Below are 17,657 nucleotides of genomic sequence, written 5' to 3' on the forward strand. Positions count from 1 at the left end.
CATGTCCAAAACAGTTGCCAATGTCCACCAAAATAGGGTACGGGGACCTTTCCACCTTTTCCATTACCATCTCCCAAAATGTGCAAAATTCCATCCAAAACACCTTTATCCCATCCAACCCAGTCAAGGAAGATAGAATGATATGGGGTGCAACACCAGATGGTCTACACTCTACAAAATCTGCCTACTTACTCCTACACCAAGGCCATGAAAATAGGACCCACAATTTCACTTGGATATGGAAGCTAAGAGTGCCAAAAAAAATCCAATATTTCTTCTGGATACTCTTCCATGAAAGGCTCCCCACTGAAGCCTACCTCCATCATGTAGGGGTACAACAAAATCCCACTTTCCAGCAGTGTAACTTAGCAAATGAAACCTCAGCACACATCTTCTTTGAAAGCCCCTTTGCTCAAACTTTCTGGAAAGACATTATTTCCAAATGCAAAAAGGAAGTCAACACCTCTATCCCTGTGTTGACCCCACAGAATGGCCTAATACCTGGGCTACTCTGAAAAAGAAAGATTATAACAACATCATCTCTTGGAAAGAACTCATACCCTTCTGTTTCTGGCAAATCTGGCTAACAGGGAATAATAACATCTTCAACAACAGAAAAGACAGAGCTGACTCAAAATGTTCAATAGCAAAGGCTACTGAATATGTCACAATAATGCTAAAAAAAGAAACAAGAAATAGGGGGAAAATTGGGTAAAATGGGAACCACCAAAAATCAACTCCTTTAAGCTGAACTATGATGGAGCTGCAACAGGAAACCAAGGTAAGAGAGGACAGGGCGGGGTGTTCAGAGATACAAGAGGGAACTGGATACTAGGTTTCATAGGATCAGTCCAATACACCACCAACACCCAAGCAGAACTGCTAGCTCTTCTTAAAGGATTACAAATTGGGGAAGAAAAAGATTAATACCCCTGGAAATAAACACTGACTCAACGGAGGTAATTAGAATGCTAACTAATGGTAACCTCTATTTTGAATCTATCATTCTTGAATGCAGGTCAATCGTCCAAAGACTAGGTGACGTGGTGGTGAAGCACACGTACAGGGAGACCAACAAAGTAGTTGACCTGCTAGCAAAGGAAGGGACAAGAAGGACTCTTTTTGAAGAAGTTTTTGTAACACTAGTTCCTCCGGTGTTTGTCAACAACGTGTTTTGGACAGACAACACAGGAACTTTGTTTGAAAGGAAAACTTTAGTCTGTAATAGTAATAGTATAACAATGGTGAATGGGGGTAATACATACCCGGCTACAAACAATATTTTTGTTAGCCCTAACGGGCAGTTTGTTCAATGATTAAATAATGCAAATATGCACCATTTTAACCAAAAAAAAAAAGAGATTGATAGGAACTAAACAAAGCTAGTTAGTAATAAGAGTCAATACTATTAAACCCCCTTAAACTATTCAACTTTTGTGAGTTTCCTACTTTAACTATTTGGTGCCCCCAAAACCCCCGGAACTATATTTCTCTTTATAGTAAAACCCCCTTGTTGGATTATTTGAGGTGTGTTTAGTACACATTCTTAATAATAAAAAATATGCCATGTGGCACGACACGAGGTTATCATTCTCTAACCTCACATTTTCCCACCAAAAAACATGAGTTTGCAAATAAATGTTTTTCAAAATCTTTTTTCTCCTTTCTTCCATTTTATTTTCCTTTTCTCTTGCTCACCTTTCCTATGTCGAACACACAAATTACTCTTTCAAGAAAAACTGAATCTTTTAAAGAATAAATCAAGACTTATAAAGAGAAAATACTCTTTTTTTTTTTGTAAAATTTCATACGTCGCCAACAAATTTAATAAAAATGAAAGATAACTTTATTAAGTTTATTTTGAATACAATAGTTATAGGGGTTGTATCAAACCTAACTAGCAAAACCCAAGGAGGCCGATATAGAATTGCAATTAAAGAAAAAAAAAATTAAACCCAAATCCTCATTAAGGCCAATAAAAAACCAATCACAGAAATAATCTAAGAGACATTGTGAAGAAGCATGACCAAAACCATCCAAAAACCTAAGAGATTGCATCTTAGGGACATGGGTAAGGAATAAAAGAAGAGTAAAACAAGAAAGGGGCTAAATAATTGTAAAAGAAACAAGAGATGGATAAAAAATTTCAAAGGAACCCAGTTGACGAGGAATAAAGCTTACAATACAAAGAAAATAAGGAGAAAATAAAAAATATAAATTTTCAAAAAGGACTAGGTTAATTAGCCGTTACACATGATCAGGTAAAGCCATTTTGATGGGGGGGGGGGGGGGGGTTTCAGCAGTTGAGTGCCCTTTGCAAGCTATTTCACACATTATTCTAGATAATCAACGAAGGGGGTTATATTATGGGAAAAAATATAGTTTAGAGGGTTTGGGAATATCGGTTAGTTAAAGCAGGAAACTGATAAAAGTTGTATATAGTTTAAGGGAGTTTTAAGATATTAACCCTAATAATAAAGATGGTTGGAGAGTCTTGGTTCCATGATCATAGATATTGGTTTCTTAGGGTGTGTAGTCAATCCATAGATTTTCTCCATGCTTATATTTTCTGGCTTCGTATCTCCAGCTAATTTCCAGTTGAATCCATGCAACAAGTTAGCCAGCGTTGTCCGAACAATCTTAATCCCGAGGTTAAAAGCAGGACACTTTCTTCTTCCAGAACCAAATGGCAACAGTGTAAAGTTTTGTCCCTTTATGTCAATGTCATTTTCTAAGAACCTTTCCGGAATGAATTCTTCTGGATTATCCCAATACTTAGGATTTCTTCCTAAAGACCTTGTGTTTACAAAAACCATTGTCCCTTTGGGTATATCATAACCAGCAACAATGCAGTCCTCGATAGAGTAATGCGGAGGAAGTAATGTTGTTAATGTATTGGGAAAAAACTGAATTTATATTAAAGATGATGTGGCATGACACGTGGGTTAGTTAAATGGTCAAAGCGCAACAATTGACTAAGAGGCACGGATGGAGACAACCACGGGAAGAAGAATTTAAATAGGCACGAGACGGCGTATAGATACGAGTCTCGTATCAATTTAAATTATTTACAGCCAACGGATTAGAAGGCATTGAAGACAAAGATCTGGTGACAGAACGGAGTCCAAATTCATTATTAAATACTTGATACGTTACGAAATTGATATTTAATAGGAATGATTGTATAACGGCTTATTTAATGTCATTTATTACTCATAATTATATCATTAAAGCTGAGCTTCATTCCTTTACCTAGAATTATCTATAAAAGGAAGAAGTATCATCATTTGTAAGGACACAGAATACTATTGAGAATTCATTGAAATACACAACTATTTGTTTTTTTACCATCATTCTTAAAAGTAATTTATTTTGTCTCCTAATTATCAGTAACCCGAATTTCTTTTTAGTTTTGACCAAAGACTCAGATTTTTGGTTAAACAAATTAGTTCCGTTACCGGGAATCTGATAATCTTTCCTTTTAAGCTATATCTTATCTATTGTCGTCACCATGTCAAACAACAACGCCGACAACAATAGTAATAACACATTGGGAAACCATGAGAATCAAATACATCAAAATCAAGATGACGTGGTTCCCTCTCCTCTAAATTCACCACGTCAATCTCGTGAAGGCACTCCTGTTACTGAATCCCGTGCTGATCAACAAGAGCAATCTGAACATTTTGAAGGAGTTACAACTGAAGCTTTGCAAAAGCTAATTGATGCACAGGTCGGCAAAGCTCTTCAGGCACTTGTTAGTCGATTGCCTGCTGCGCCACCTACACCAACTCCTAATAATAATACATTGGAGAACCCCCGTTCTGGTCTTGATAATTCTGGAAACGGAGCAACCCCCAGTGAACCACAGGAAGGGGGACCAGGTAATTTAAATAATTCATATTTGCAAAATTTAGTACTAACCTTGCAGAAACAGCTTAAGGAACAAAATGAGCGTATTGAACAAATCCCTGGAGTTCCGCCTGTAATAAAAGGAGTAGACATGGACAAATACTCACAACAACCATGGAAGCCTAGTGCTGCTCCCCTTCCAATTCCGAAAAAGTTCAAAATGCCTGACATCCCGAAATATGATGGTACTACAGACCCACGTGACCACGTGACTGCATTTACAACCGGCGTAAAAGGCAACGACTTGACCAAACAAGAAATTGAATCAGTATTGGTCAAGAAATTTGGAGAAACACTCACCAAGGGTGCATTAACCTGGTATTCTCTTTTATCTGAAAATTCTATTAATTCTTTTGCTGAGCTTGCAGATTCTTTTATTAAAGCACATTCGGGAGCACAAAAGGTTGAGAAAAGGATGGAAGATATTTTCAAAATCAAACAAGGGGATTCGGAGTTGCTTAGAAACTTCGTTGATAGATTCCAGCGTGAAAGAATGACTCTACCTCGTGTGCCTGACAATTGGGCTGCTATAGCTTTTGCAAGTAATTTAAATGACAAAAGTTCTGAAGCCACGAGACGACTCAAAGAAAGTCTTCGAGAATTTCCTGCAACCACATGGAATGATTTTTACAACAGGTATAGCACGAAGCTGCGAATCGAAGAAGATACCGTACCTAAGCTTCATCATGAAGAAAGGGGCGGTACACGAAGGTCAGAAACTGAAAAAAGATCAGGTAAAAACAGGTACGATCCATATATGGGACCTGTAGGAAAAGACCCACGGTCGAAACAAGATAGCCAGCAATATGATCAAAAATCGAGGAACCGGGATTCTGGCTCTTCTTCAAAGTTCAGGAATGATCGGAACAGACAAGAATCGCGAGATGATGACAGGAGTTTAAAGGCACAATTCGGCGGATATAATTTTAATGTCTCTACCTCTGAGCTCGTAGCTGTTTTAAGAAGCATGGGAGATAAGGTACGGTGGCCAAAAGAGACGCGGTCAAATCCAAGTAGACGCAATCCGGATCATTGGTGCGAATTTCACAACGATCAAGGGCACAAAACTTCAGAATGTAGATTCCTGCAGAGTGAAGTGGATCATTTATTGAAGCAAGGGTACCTCACTGAGTTATTTAGTGAGAAAGGAAAACAAGCTTATATGAAAAACAGACAAGAGCCACCACAACCTCCTTCACCCAAGAGGACAGTGAATGTCATAAGCGGGGGAGAAGATATTCACGGCATAACCTACACAGCCTCCAACAAGGTTTCTAAGGTAACGATTACACACGGGAAACGGGTGCGGCAGGTCCTTGAAAATGAAAGTATTTCGTTCGATGACGCAGATACCGAAGGAGTGATAACTCCACATAATGACGCACTGGTAATATCTTTACTTATACATGATACTAATGTAAAATGAGTTTTGATTGATCCAGGGAGTTCTGTAAATATTATATTACTAAGGGTACTACGAGAAATGCAAACTGAAGTCAAAATGATACCCAAGGCGCACACCTTGACAGGCTTCGACAATTCAAGTGTAGTAACAAGAGGTGAAGTATTTCTAACAACTTTTGCTATGGGTGTTGTGAAGGAAACTAAATTTCAGGTAGTTGATATGGAAATGGCCTACAATATGATCATGGGGAGACCATGGATACATGATATGGATGATGTCCCATCAACTCTACATCAGGTTATTAAATTCCCATCACCATGGGGAATTTGCCAAATTCGTGGGGATCAGCAGATGGCTAGAAGTGTCAACACTGTAACAAGTACGAGCACCGCAAATAAAGAAAAATAGCAATTATAGGAAACAGTTGAAGGTAAAAAAGATCAAACTTCAACTGAACAGGAAAAGACGGATTTGGACTCAAGACCTGACACAATTCAAGAACCTGAAGAAAATGAAAGCATCAAAACGGCAATTGAAGAGCTTGAGGCAGTGATATTATTTGGTCAATGGCCTGAACGTAAGGTTTATGTCGGGGCCAATTTAAGCACGAACATGCGAGGTATGATAATCGAATTTTTAAAAGCTAACTTAGACTGCTTTGCTTGGTCCCACGCTGATATGACAGGGATACCACCAAATGTGATGACTCACAAACTCAATGAGGACCCTTCTTTCACACCAATAAAGCAAAAGAAACGGAAGCAAGGTGCCTTCAAGAACCAGGTGATTCAGGATGAAGTCCAAAAATTATTAAAAATCGGATCAATCCGTGAGGTAAAATATCCTACTTGGTTAGCTAACACGGTGGTTGTACCCAAGAAAAATGGTAAGTGGCATGTTTGTGTAGATTATACCGATTTAAATAAAGCCTGTCCAAAAGATTCCTTTCCCTTACCGCATATAGACCAACTAATTGATGCAACCGCAGGTCATGAACTTTTAAGTTTTTTAGATGCATACTCGGGATATAATCAAATTAAAATGGATCCTGGTGATGAAGAAAAAACTTCTTTCATCACAGACAGGGGGACTTACTGTTATAAAGTAATGCCCTTTGGCCTCAAAAATGCTGGGGCAACCTATCAAAGGTTGGTCACCAAAATGTTCCAAGAACATTTAGGGAAAACAATGGAGGTATATATAGACGATATGCTCGTCAAAACCCAGCAATCTCATGATCATATTTCTCATCTATCTATTACTTTTGAAATTTTGCGAAAATTTAATATGAAACTCAACCCAGAAAAATGTGCATTTGGAGTTGCATCAGGTAAGTTTTTGGGTTTTCTTGTTTCTAACCGTGGTATTGAAGTGAATCCTTCTCAGATCAAAGCAATAGAAGAAATCCCTGATATCCTTACTAATAAAAAGGAAGTACAAAGATTAACGGGAAGAATTGCAGCTTTGGGGAGATTTATTTCCAAATCCTCAGAAAGGTGTTTTAAGTTTTTCTCTGCACTTAAAAAGCAAGATCATTTTGAATGGAATGAAGATTGTCAACAAGCCCTTAGAAATTTGAAAGCTTATTTGTCAAAACCACCGTTGTTGGCAAAACCAAAGGTGGGGGAAAAACTTCTCATTTATCTGGTCGTATCTGAAGTCGCAGTGAGTGCTGTTTTAGTCCGCGAGGACCAAGCTAAACAATCTCCTATTTATTATGTAAGTAAGTCCTTATTGGAAACTGAGACATGATACCCACAGCTAGAAAAATTACCATTAGCTTTGATCGTGGCATCTAGAAAATTAAGACCTTATTTTCAGTGTCATCCTATTGTTGTAGTTACTGCTTTTCCGCTTCGAAATATTTTGCATAAACATGAACTTTCAGGAAGATTGGCAAAATGGGCTATAGAACTAAGTGAATATGAAGTTATTTATCAACCCAGGACCGCTATAAAGTCTCAAGTACTAGCTGATTTCGTGGCTGATTTTAGCCAGGGGATGCATTTAGAAGCAGAAAAAGAATTACTAGTTTTTAATGGTGCGTACCCGGGGACTTGGGTTTTATTCACTGACGGTTAATCTAATGTAAAAGGGGCAGGCCTAGGAATAGTCCTCGTACCACCTGCGGGTGAGACCATTAGACAGGCTATAAAATGTCATTCTATAACTAACAATGAAGCAGAGTATGAGGCTGTAATTGTAGGTTTAGAATTGGCACGAGAACTCGGCATAACACAGATTATAATCAAGAGTGATTCTCAACTCGTGGTTAATCAGATGTTGGGGACTTATACAGCCATAGAGTCATGAATGCAAGAATACCTCGCAAAGGTACGGGAGTTAATAAAGCAATTCAAAACTTGGAAAGTAGTGCAGATCCCAAGAGATGAGAATGTAGAGGCAGATGCTTTAGCAAATCTCGCATCCGCAACAGACGTGGCAAACAATACAGATGCTTCAGTCATACATCTATTTCATTCCGTTCTTGAATCTGATAAAAACGAGGTAAATTTTAATCATCTAACATGGGATTGGAGAAACGAAATTGTTGCCTTTTTACAGCACGGTACCGTGCCTAATGACAAAGGAAAGGCTCACGTGCTTCGCAAAAAAACTGCACAATATTGTTTATATCATGGAAATCTTTATCGAAAGATGTTCGGCGGACCACTAGCAAGGTGTCTCGGACCCTCTCAAACCGAATATGTCATGAGAGAAGTACATGAAGGACATTGTGGGAATCACGCAGGAGGACGGTCACTGGTAAGAACGTTAATTCGCACAGGATATTATTGGCCTAAGATGGAAGAAGAGGCAACCAGTTTCGTGTCCAAATGTGATAAATGTCAAAGGTACGGCAATAATATGCACAGACCAGCTGAGTTACTACATCCTGTTTTAGCCCCTTGGCCCTTTATGAAATGGGGAATGGATATCGTAGGTCCACTTCCACAAGCAAAAGGTCAGGTAAAATTTCTACTTGTACTTACAGATTATTTCACTAAATGGGTAGAAGCAGGGGCATTTAAACAGGTACGAGAAAAAGAAGTTAAAGACTTCATATGGCGAAATATAATATGCCGCTTTGGAGTACCAAAGGAGATCGTGTGTGACAATGGACCACAATTCATTGGAGCTCAAATCACAGAATTTCTTTGAAGTTGGCAGATCAAAAGAATAACGTCTATGCCATATCATCCAGTAGGGAATGGACAAGCAGAATCAACTAACAAAGTCATTATCAATAACTTGAAAAAGAGGTTACAAGATTCAAAAGGTAATTGGCATGAGGTGTTACCTGGAGTATTATGGGCTTATCATACAACGACCAAAACAGGCACTGGAGAAACACCATTTTCAATGGTTTATGGTACGGAAGCCTTAATTCCAGTTGACATAGGTGAGCCAAGCACACGATACGATCAGGCAACGGAGGAATCTAATAATGAAGAGATGCGGGTTAGCCTAGATTTACTTGAAGGGAGAAGAGAAGCTGCTTTGATAAGGATGGCAGCACAAAAGCAAGTAATAGAACGATATTACAATAGGAAAGCTCGCCTCAGATTTTTTAAAATTGGGGACTTCGTGCTTAAAAAGGTGTTCCAATCTGCAAAGGCTTCTAACTTAGGAAATCTAAGTCCAACATGGTAAGGACCGTACAAAGTCCGTGGCATTGCGGGAAAAGGAGCATACCAGTTGGAGACAATGGATGGTAAAGTTTTACCCTCACATTGGAATGTTGTCCACTTAAAAAGATATTACTTTTGAGAAAGTACCTACGGTCAGGTATCATCATGTTAAAATTTCTCTCTTGGTTTATTAATATTTTACTAACGATTTTAGATGCTAGGCAAAATATCCTAACTCGTGCCAAATGATGAGTCACAACCTGCAAGGCAAAATGGAGTATTCTTAAATTCCTAGCCCAGGGTTACAATTAATCTGATGGAAATACACACGAGTTAGGCGGTCTTCATCTATAATCGCACCTTCGGGTCCCGCATATCTTTTTGTTTTAGGAAAAAGGGCCAAAGTAAAAGAAATAAACAAGTGCTCGAGGCTTCATACTTCACCACTCAAACACTTGGGGGACTACAATACTATACACAGATACGTGTAGAAATGCAGATACGCAGATACGAATATCGAACGATAGAAGTCAAGTGTTGAGAAAAAATTACGAAGTCTTCAGCATTCATGAGAACAACAGAGTCATCTCTCAAACTCATAAACAAAGTCACCTCTCAAACCCTTCTTAATATGTAAAGATAGGGTCATGACTATGTACTGAAACAGGTTATGAAGAAAAACCTTGTTTATTTTATGTTATGTACAAATCTGTTACAAGAAAAACAGTTACGAGAAAGTTGTAGATGTATTGTAATACATGTAACAGTCAAACACTTGTTAAAAGTTTATGAATAAAAACTTGCCAAAGTTGTTTCATACAAAACGTGTGTTTTCCTATTTCTTTCATCGTATTATAACACCATTATGAAGTTGAGACGTCTTCTTCATTAAGTGTCGATAAAATAAAAGGGCCCTCTTTTATAAGCCTCATGTTGATATTCCATGAGAAGAATCGTAAAGCATTTTAAAAGGATAAAAATGCTAAGCTATTCCATGAGTCCTAGATAAACAGGCAAGAATAGAATATGCAGAAGTACCGATAAAACTTCTTTTTTAAACAAAAAACTAAGTACAAACTTAGTCAACTAAGCATTTGTTTTTTTTTTACAAATGCCCCATTATGTTAACTAGGGACTTCGTCTCAACTTCCACAGACTGGGTCATAGAAGTTTCACCCTCTGAAGCTGGAATTGCAACATTTTCAGCTGAAGCAGGAATTGTAATCCCAATTGCTGCAGTATTCACTTCTTCATTTAAAAGTTCTTCTGTTCCAGGAACTTCAAGTGCAGGAGAAGGAGTATCAGTAGACTGTTGGCTTTTCTCGATGGTATCTACGACTTTGGCCAGTTCAGACTGCAAGTCAAAACCTTCTTGAGCAGCTTCCGTCAAAGCATCACGGCGAGATTTCAGGAAAGTCCAACTCACCTCTATGTTGAAGTTTTCCTCCAGAAGTCCATATTCCTTTTCCCATATAGCAAGATCGTTTTTTAAGATTTGGTGCTCATCTAAATGGGAATCAAGGGAAGCTTCAAGAGAGGCATGAGAACTCTTCAAGGCATGAATCTCGCCAGAAGAGGTCTGTAAGTCAGCCTGAGCTTGAGTCAAGCTTTGCACTAACTCTCCTACATACTCTTCCTTCTTAGCCAAAAGTGCCTTCAGCTCCCTAACTTCTTCACTAGCCTTGGATAATTGTTCTGACAAAGAGCATTCCAAAAGCTCTTTGTCTCTTTTCAATTGGCTTGAAGAAGCTTTGGCAGTTGCCAATTCAGAAGTTAAAACACGGTTTTGCTGCTCCAGGAGATTTTTATTTTCTTGCAACTCCTCTATGGTCCCTTGAGCATTCTCAAACTGTTCCTTCCAATTGGTTGCTTCAAGTTGGGCTTCCCTAGCTATTTATTCGGCCTCGTGGACAGTCTTTTCAGACTCACGGGCTTTTCTTTCAAGAAGGGAAATTCTTCCCATTAATTCCATGCCAATAAGGTTAGCCTACAGAGACAACTCATAGAAATTATAGATTGAAGATAATAAAAAAAAAATTGTTGGTAAGAAGAAAAAATACCTTCAAAGTAGAATGAATTATGTCATTCATCAGAGTTAAGCAGCTATGGCTCTCCATCTTCTTCTTCTCGATATCTCCAATTAGGGGCTCGAGCCAAACATCGGCTCTACCAGTCTTCCTCAAGAGGCTATGATTGGCAGGAACTTCCAGAGTAACACTTCTCATAGTCATACTTCCACTGCTAGAACCCGTCTCTGTACGATGAACAGAGGGAAGAGGAGCAATGGAAGGAATGGAAGGAGAAGATGTAGAAACAGGAATGGAAGGAGAAGATGTAGAAACCAACGCAGGAGCGGAAGCAGGTGCAGTAGAAACTGCCAAGGGAACGGACATAGGAGCAGTAGAAACTGGAAAAAGAACAGAAGTCGTCAAAACTAGTAAAGAAATACTTACGGTTGGCAGAGGAATGGAGGAAATAGGAACAAATGAGGAAAGAGGAGCTTCATCAAAAACAGGGCCGAGCTCGCCACTCCCGAAACCACTGTCAAAAAGATGCTGAATTGACTCATTATTATCTCTTGGTTCGGTGCCCTCGTTAGAATGAATCAAAATAGGCTCGGTGGTGGAGGTTCGAGCAGGAGTGTTTTCAATTTCATCATCAATGATTATTCGCGTCCTGACCCTTGGCCTGGCAATTAGGGAGGTACCCTCTTCTTCTTCTTCAGAACTTTCCTTTATAGCTTTCCTTTTTGGCAGCAAGGCTCGAGCCTTATCAAAATCAAGAGAAGCATTCGCAGACATGCGAATGGCCATAGCTACTTCAGCCGTCATTCCTCTAATGCCAAATCCTGATTAAAGGATGGATATACATGATCAAAGTTGAGGAAAAAATGCTTAACATGTAAAAAAAAACATATAAAAAGGGGGATACCATGTGTTTTGACCTTCCAGCCATGTAAGGAAGAAATTGATTTCCAAGTTCTTTGCTCCCTAGAAGCAATCTTCAAAAGTGAGTCTACCCAACCACGGAAGTTGGGAATAGGTTCCACATCTCCCATGGTTGCTACAAAAAACCAAGAAGAGACGAGGTTAAAAACAAAATTTCTTTTGAAATTCTCAAAAGTAGGTACGGTAAATAAAAGGAAACCTACGTTCAAAATTCCACTTCTCAGGGAAGGGAATATTTGTTTCGCCAATCAAGTCCACCGTACGAACAACAACGTAATGGATATACCATCCACGATCTTTGTCATCTTCAGGATTTACCAACACTTTTTTTGCTCCTTGCAGTTAAGATAAAAACCCCATGGCATATTAAGTTAGGATGGTACAGATGAATGAGGTGAGAAAAGGTGAAATTGACATTGGCTTTGGAGGATAAATATCTCAAACAAGCCACTGTTCTCCACACTAATGGACCGATTTGGGCCAAACAAATTGTAAAGAAACGACAAAAATCGAGAATAACTGGGTCAATCGGAGGATTAAAACCTAAAGTGAAGGGGTAAGTATAAACAGAAGAATACCCACTTCTAAAGGAGGAAATTCTTTGATTTGGGGAAGGAATTGACATTCGGAGACTATCCTTCCAGTTACAATCTTTTCATATGGTGGGGATTGTAAGCTCGGTTACTATTGTGGGGTAAGTATCGGTTTTTTCGAAATTTGCAATTTGTTTTTGAAGAGACGTTTTGTCACTTTCAAAAGACAAATCGCTGGGAACTATTTCATCAACTGAGGGTTCTTGAGAAGAATCAAGAATTTCCCTACTTTTAGAAGAAGGGGCCTTTGAGATAGAACTCCTTGAAGAAGAACCAGAGGAGCCGCCTCTAGTAGATTCTAACCCTGTTCGAAGCCTACCTCCTCCGCCTCTTCTGTGTCTAACAGGGGCGTTGGGGAATTGATCTAGAACTGGAACTTTTTTACGGTTAGGGTTTGAAGAAGACATTGTTAAGAAGGAAGTGTGTGCTGAAGATTTGTGAAGAAGACAAACGAAGAAAAAGTTATGTGTAAAATGGGAACCGTCAACCTTAGAAGTGTAATGATGGAAAGCCTATAATAAAGGCAGGTATCACTTCGTAAATAGTGAGAATGAAGAAGTCTCGAAAAAGGGTGTGAATAGCGGAATCAATTAGAAAATGACACATGGGCAGAACATTAAATGGAAAAGACTACTGAGGCGTTAATACTGTCATGAGCATTAATTGTGGCAAAAATTCCTTTTTCATGAAGATCCACTTCCCAAATATTTAATTGATAAATAAATGGAAAGTGGGGGGACTATCTGTATTAGGAAAAAACTGAATTTATATTAAAGATGATGTGGCATGACACGTGGATTAGTTAAATGGTCAAAGCGCAACAATTGACTAAGAGGCACGGATGGAGACAGCCACGGGAAGAAGAATTTAAATAGGCACGAGACGACGTATAGATACGAGTCTCGTACCAATTTAAATTATTTACAGCCAACGGATTAGAAGGCATTGAAGACAAAGATCTGATGACAGAAAGGAGTCCAAATTCATTATTAAATACTTGATACGTTACAAAATTGGTATTTAATAGGAATGATTGTATAACGGCTTATTTAATGTCATTTATTACTCATAATTATATCATTAAAGCTGAGGCTTCATTCCTTTACCTAGAATTATCTATAAAAGGAAGAAGTATCATCATTTGTAAGGACACAGAATACTATTGAGAATTCATTGAAATACACAACTATTTATTTTCTTACCATCATTCTTAAAAGTATTTTATTTTGTCTTCTGATTATTAGTAACCCGAATTTCTTTTTAGCTTTGACCAAAGACTCAGATTTTTGGTTAAACAGTTAAGGGATGCAGTCTAAATGTCTCCTTCATTATCGCTTCTATATAAGGTAGTTGAGAAAAGTCCTCTTCTTTTACCCATCTTTCTTTTCCTATGGTACTGTCAAGTTCTTGGCTTGCCTTCTCTATGATCTATGGTTTCCTCATTAGTTCTTGAAATGCCCATTCTACTTTTGTTGCTGTTCCACCAGCCAGCAAATCCTGGGATTTATACCAAAAAATAAAATGCAAGTACTAAAACAAATTGATTGAAGGTTTTGTAAGGTATAATTGAAATTTTGAGATGTTAATTTGAGAAAATAAAACTGGAATCGGCCTTATATCACACATCCACAGCTTAAGTGACCGGGGGAGTAGTCACCCTTGCATTAATTTAAGTTTGAGGAAAAAGAAGTGTGTACTAAATTACTCAAAATACTCCTATATGTAGTTGTGGGTACAAGCCTTAAAAAGATAGTCAATCGTTTTGGGCTCTAATTGTTGCACAATACTGACAAGATTGGCCATTTTCCAGAGTCATTGGGTGTAATTTTCTGTTCTGGGTGATTTGCAGATATAGGACATGTCGGGAGCCACTATTAGTTTTTTGCCCTTCTTGCCCATGAACAACACTTCAAGTTTAACAATTTTTGCTTGTAGCTTGCCCCATGAACAACACTTTTGATTTTTGACCTTAAAAGTTTGTCAATAGGCAAGCGGGAGTCAAAAAGTCAAGAATGGTCATTTTCAAGGTCATTGAGTGTAATTTCTTGTACTGACAATTAGTCTAAAAGAAGATAAGATAAAAGGAGAAAACTTACATGGATTAATCCCATTAACTTATCAGTGGTGAGCTTAACTTCAAGATTAGGGTCATCAGCTAGGTGCAACAAGACATCAACCATGTCTCTTGGAACAAAATTCTCCTTTGCTAATTTAGTCTTGTGATCTTCTAGCACATATTTGTAAAATTTTACCATGTATTTTTCCAAAGCCTTCATTCGCTTTACATACCCTTGCAAGTCAAGCCAATTAAGCCAAGGTATCCAATCCCCAATATTAACCAAGGATAAACCATTCTCCTCAAAATATGTTCTCTCGGAATCAATACCACTGCCTAATTTTATGTACCATTAATCTGTTGATATTGGAGATCATTGTAAAGAGTATTTTACTAAGACCTAAGAAAATCAGAATTGTCAGCAGTACTAACTTTTGGCGGAATTTTAAAAATAATAAATAAAATTCACAGTTTATGGTGAATCCCTTCATTCTTCCTATAAATATAGACCTCATACTTCTTATAGGTACATATATCTCTATAACATTATCACAATCCTAAGCACTTCTCAGAGAAAAATCTCACAAATATGGCATTGATGTCTACAAATATTGGAGACAAAGCTAGAGAAGTACTAGCTGCTCAGGCACACATATGGAACCATACATTCAATTATATAAACTCCATGTCACTCAAATGTGCAATTCAACTCGGAATTCCAGATATCATCCACAGTCATGGCCAAGTGATGACCCTCTCCGAATTGGTGAATGCCCTCCCAATCAATAAGGCTAAAGGCCAAGATTATGGGTGTTTTTGGTATAACGGAAATTGTTTTCCGTGGAAAATATTTTCCAAGAAAATATTTTCTGTGGAAAATATTTTCCAAGAAACAAGTAGTAATCTTATTCATTTTCCGTTGTTTTGTACGCAAATTAAGGAAAATAACTTCTCAAGAGTATTCTAGAATAATTTAGATATAATAAACATGAAGCCATAAACTTTCAAACCAACAATCTTCCGAACCCACAAATTTCATAAATTTTCGAACCGCTAAACTTTCGAAACCGTAGAATTTCAAACACGTAAACTTTATAATTTCTAAACACGTAAACTTCCAAACACATAAACCTCCGAACTCATAACTTTGGAACTTGTAAAATTTTGAACCTTTAAACCAATAAATAAAAAAACAAAAACTGAAAAATATATTTTAAAAAATATTTTTCGAGGCGCGCGCCGGGGGGGGGGGGGGGGGGGGGGGGGTGCAGAAAAACGGAAAAAATAGAAATTTAAAAATACAAAAAAAAAGTAAGAAAAATTGGGGGGTGGGGTGGGGGCAGATGAGGGGGGCTGGGTGGTACAGAAAAACAAAAAAACAGAAATTTCAAATTGCAAAAAAAAAAAATAAGGTAAAAAAATAATTTTTTCTGCGGGAGGGGGGGATGGGTGGTAACGGAAAAACTAAAATTTTAAAAAAAAGAAGCCTTTTTTTGGAGAGAGGTGGTAGGGGTGGGTTGGTGAGGGTGGAGAGGGTTGAGAAGGAGATTTGGAAAATGTTTTCCCTTCCCTTGATAAGGAAAATATTTTCCTCCAATTGGAGGAAAATGAGTTCATAAAGAAAATATTTTCCAAAACATTTAAGTCAACCAAACATGGAAAAATTGGAAATATTTTCCTTCATACCAAACACACCCTAAATATAATTTATTTGAATTATATGACATAAACCATCATCGCTGAAGAGTTTTACCCAATCCTGTTTAATTCTTTCCTTTTCGGAAGCGTGGGACATCATAAGCATATCCTAAGTAGAGTTTGAGGATGAGGTTCCACCCCAGACCGTTTCAGCAGGGCCAGCTCAAGTTCCAGAGGGGTTCATCGCTACCCCAGTACTTCAAGATGCTTTGGTCCGTCTAGTGGGCCTTATGGAGAGTGTCACTCAGGCAGGCATACTTCCTGTAGTACCAGCCGTCTCTCAGGCTGGGGCAGGAGCACAAACTCCTGCTATTTGCACTCCGGAGCAGATGGCTCCCCAGTTCCAGACTCCAGCATCTCAGCCAGTAGGAGTTGCTCAGCCAGTTGTTGCAGCTCAGGCCGTTGGTGGATCATCTATGTTTTCTGAGGCTTTGTTGAGGTTGGATAAGTTCACCAAGCTCTTCCCGGTTCATTACAGTTGGGCAACATCTGAGGACCCCCGGGATTATCTTATTCGCTGCCATGAGGTGCTACGGAACATGGGGATAGTAGAGACCAATGGGGTCGATTTTGCTGTATTCCAGATGATAGGGTCTGCCAAGAGATGGTGGAATGATTTTGTGTAGACCCCATTCCACCAATCATTCCAAGACTAACTTCCTGTTCTTCCCGGGCCGGGATTTTTTGTGCTTCCTGTTGGTCGCCGTGTTTTTTATGCTCCTGTCATCATGAGAGGTTTCGTCGACTTGTTGTGCGTCTTGTGAATCTACATCCGCTAGGATCGGTCCGGGGACGATACTAGGATTCTGTAGAGGTGCTCCAGCAGCCGGGATGACCACTCCATTTTCCCCGTGATTTTCGAGGTTGTTGTTTTCGGGCTCGTTTATCGAGCCAGACATTTTAGCCTGAAATCAAAGGATCTTGGAAAAAAAAGTGTGAAACTGTGTGACGAAAATAGCAAGAAAATAATCACTATTATTTTTAGCCCCACGGTGGGCGCTAAACTGTTTACCGTGAAAATGGTAACAACAATTAAATTTGTAAATGAGATTCTAAAAATATGTGATCTATTTCCGAGCTAGTTTTTAGGGCGGTTTGTATTAAGTTTATGTAGTATAATGATAAAATACGAGTTAGATCGAGGTAGTAAGCAAACCGAAGGGCCCGTCGCCCAAGCGTGGAGCGGACCGATGAAGCCCTCGGGACCAAGGCGTGAGTCGATATTGAGCTACCAGGGATAATCGGGGAAGGGATGATGGACGGAGATACGATTAAGCGAGGCTTTTCTCAGCCAATATCGAGCTATATAATGAAGAGCAAGTTAAGAGATAATAGATACAAGGGTGGCCACGGGCCAATGAAATGGACGATCGAGTATGAATAACTTCGAGTTAAAGAGGACGAGCAATTTAG

General features: G+C 38.7%; 1 pseudogene; it reads right to left on the reverse strand.

Moving 5' to 3' along the window:
- Window positions 1-2,468: 2,468 nt before the first annotated feature.
- Window positions 2,469-15,037, reverse strand: LOC138879018 (trimethyltridecatetraene synthase-like; annotated as a pseudogene).
- Between the last annotated feature and the right edge of the window lie 2,620 nt (window positions 15,038-17,657).

The sequence above is a fragment of the Nicotiana sylvestris genome, chromosome 10, assembly GCF_000393655.2.
Source record: "Nicotiana sylvestris chromosome 10, ASM39365v2, whole genome shotgun sequence".
NCBI classification, from domain to species: domain Eukaryota; kingdom Viridiplantae; phylum Streptophyta; class Magnoliopsida; order Solanales; family Solanaceae; genus Nicotiana; species Nicotiana sylvestris.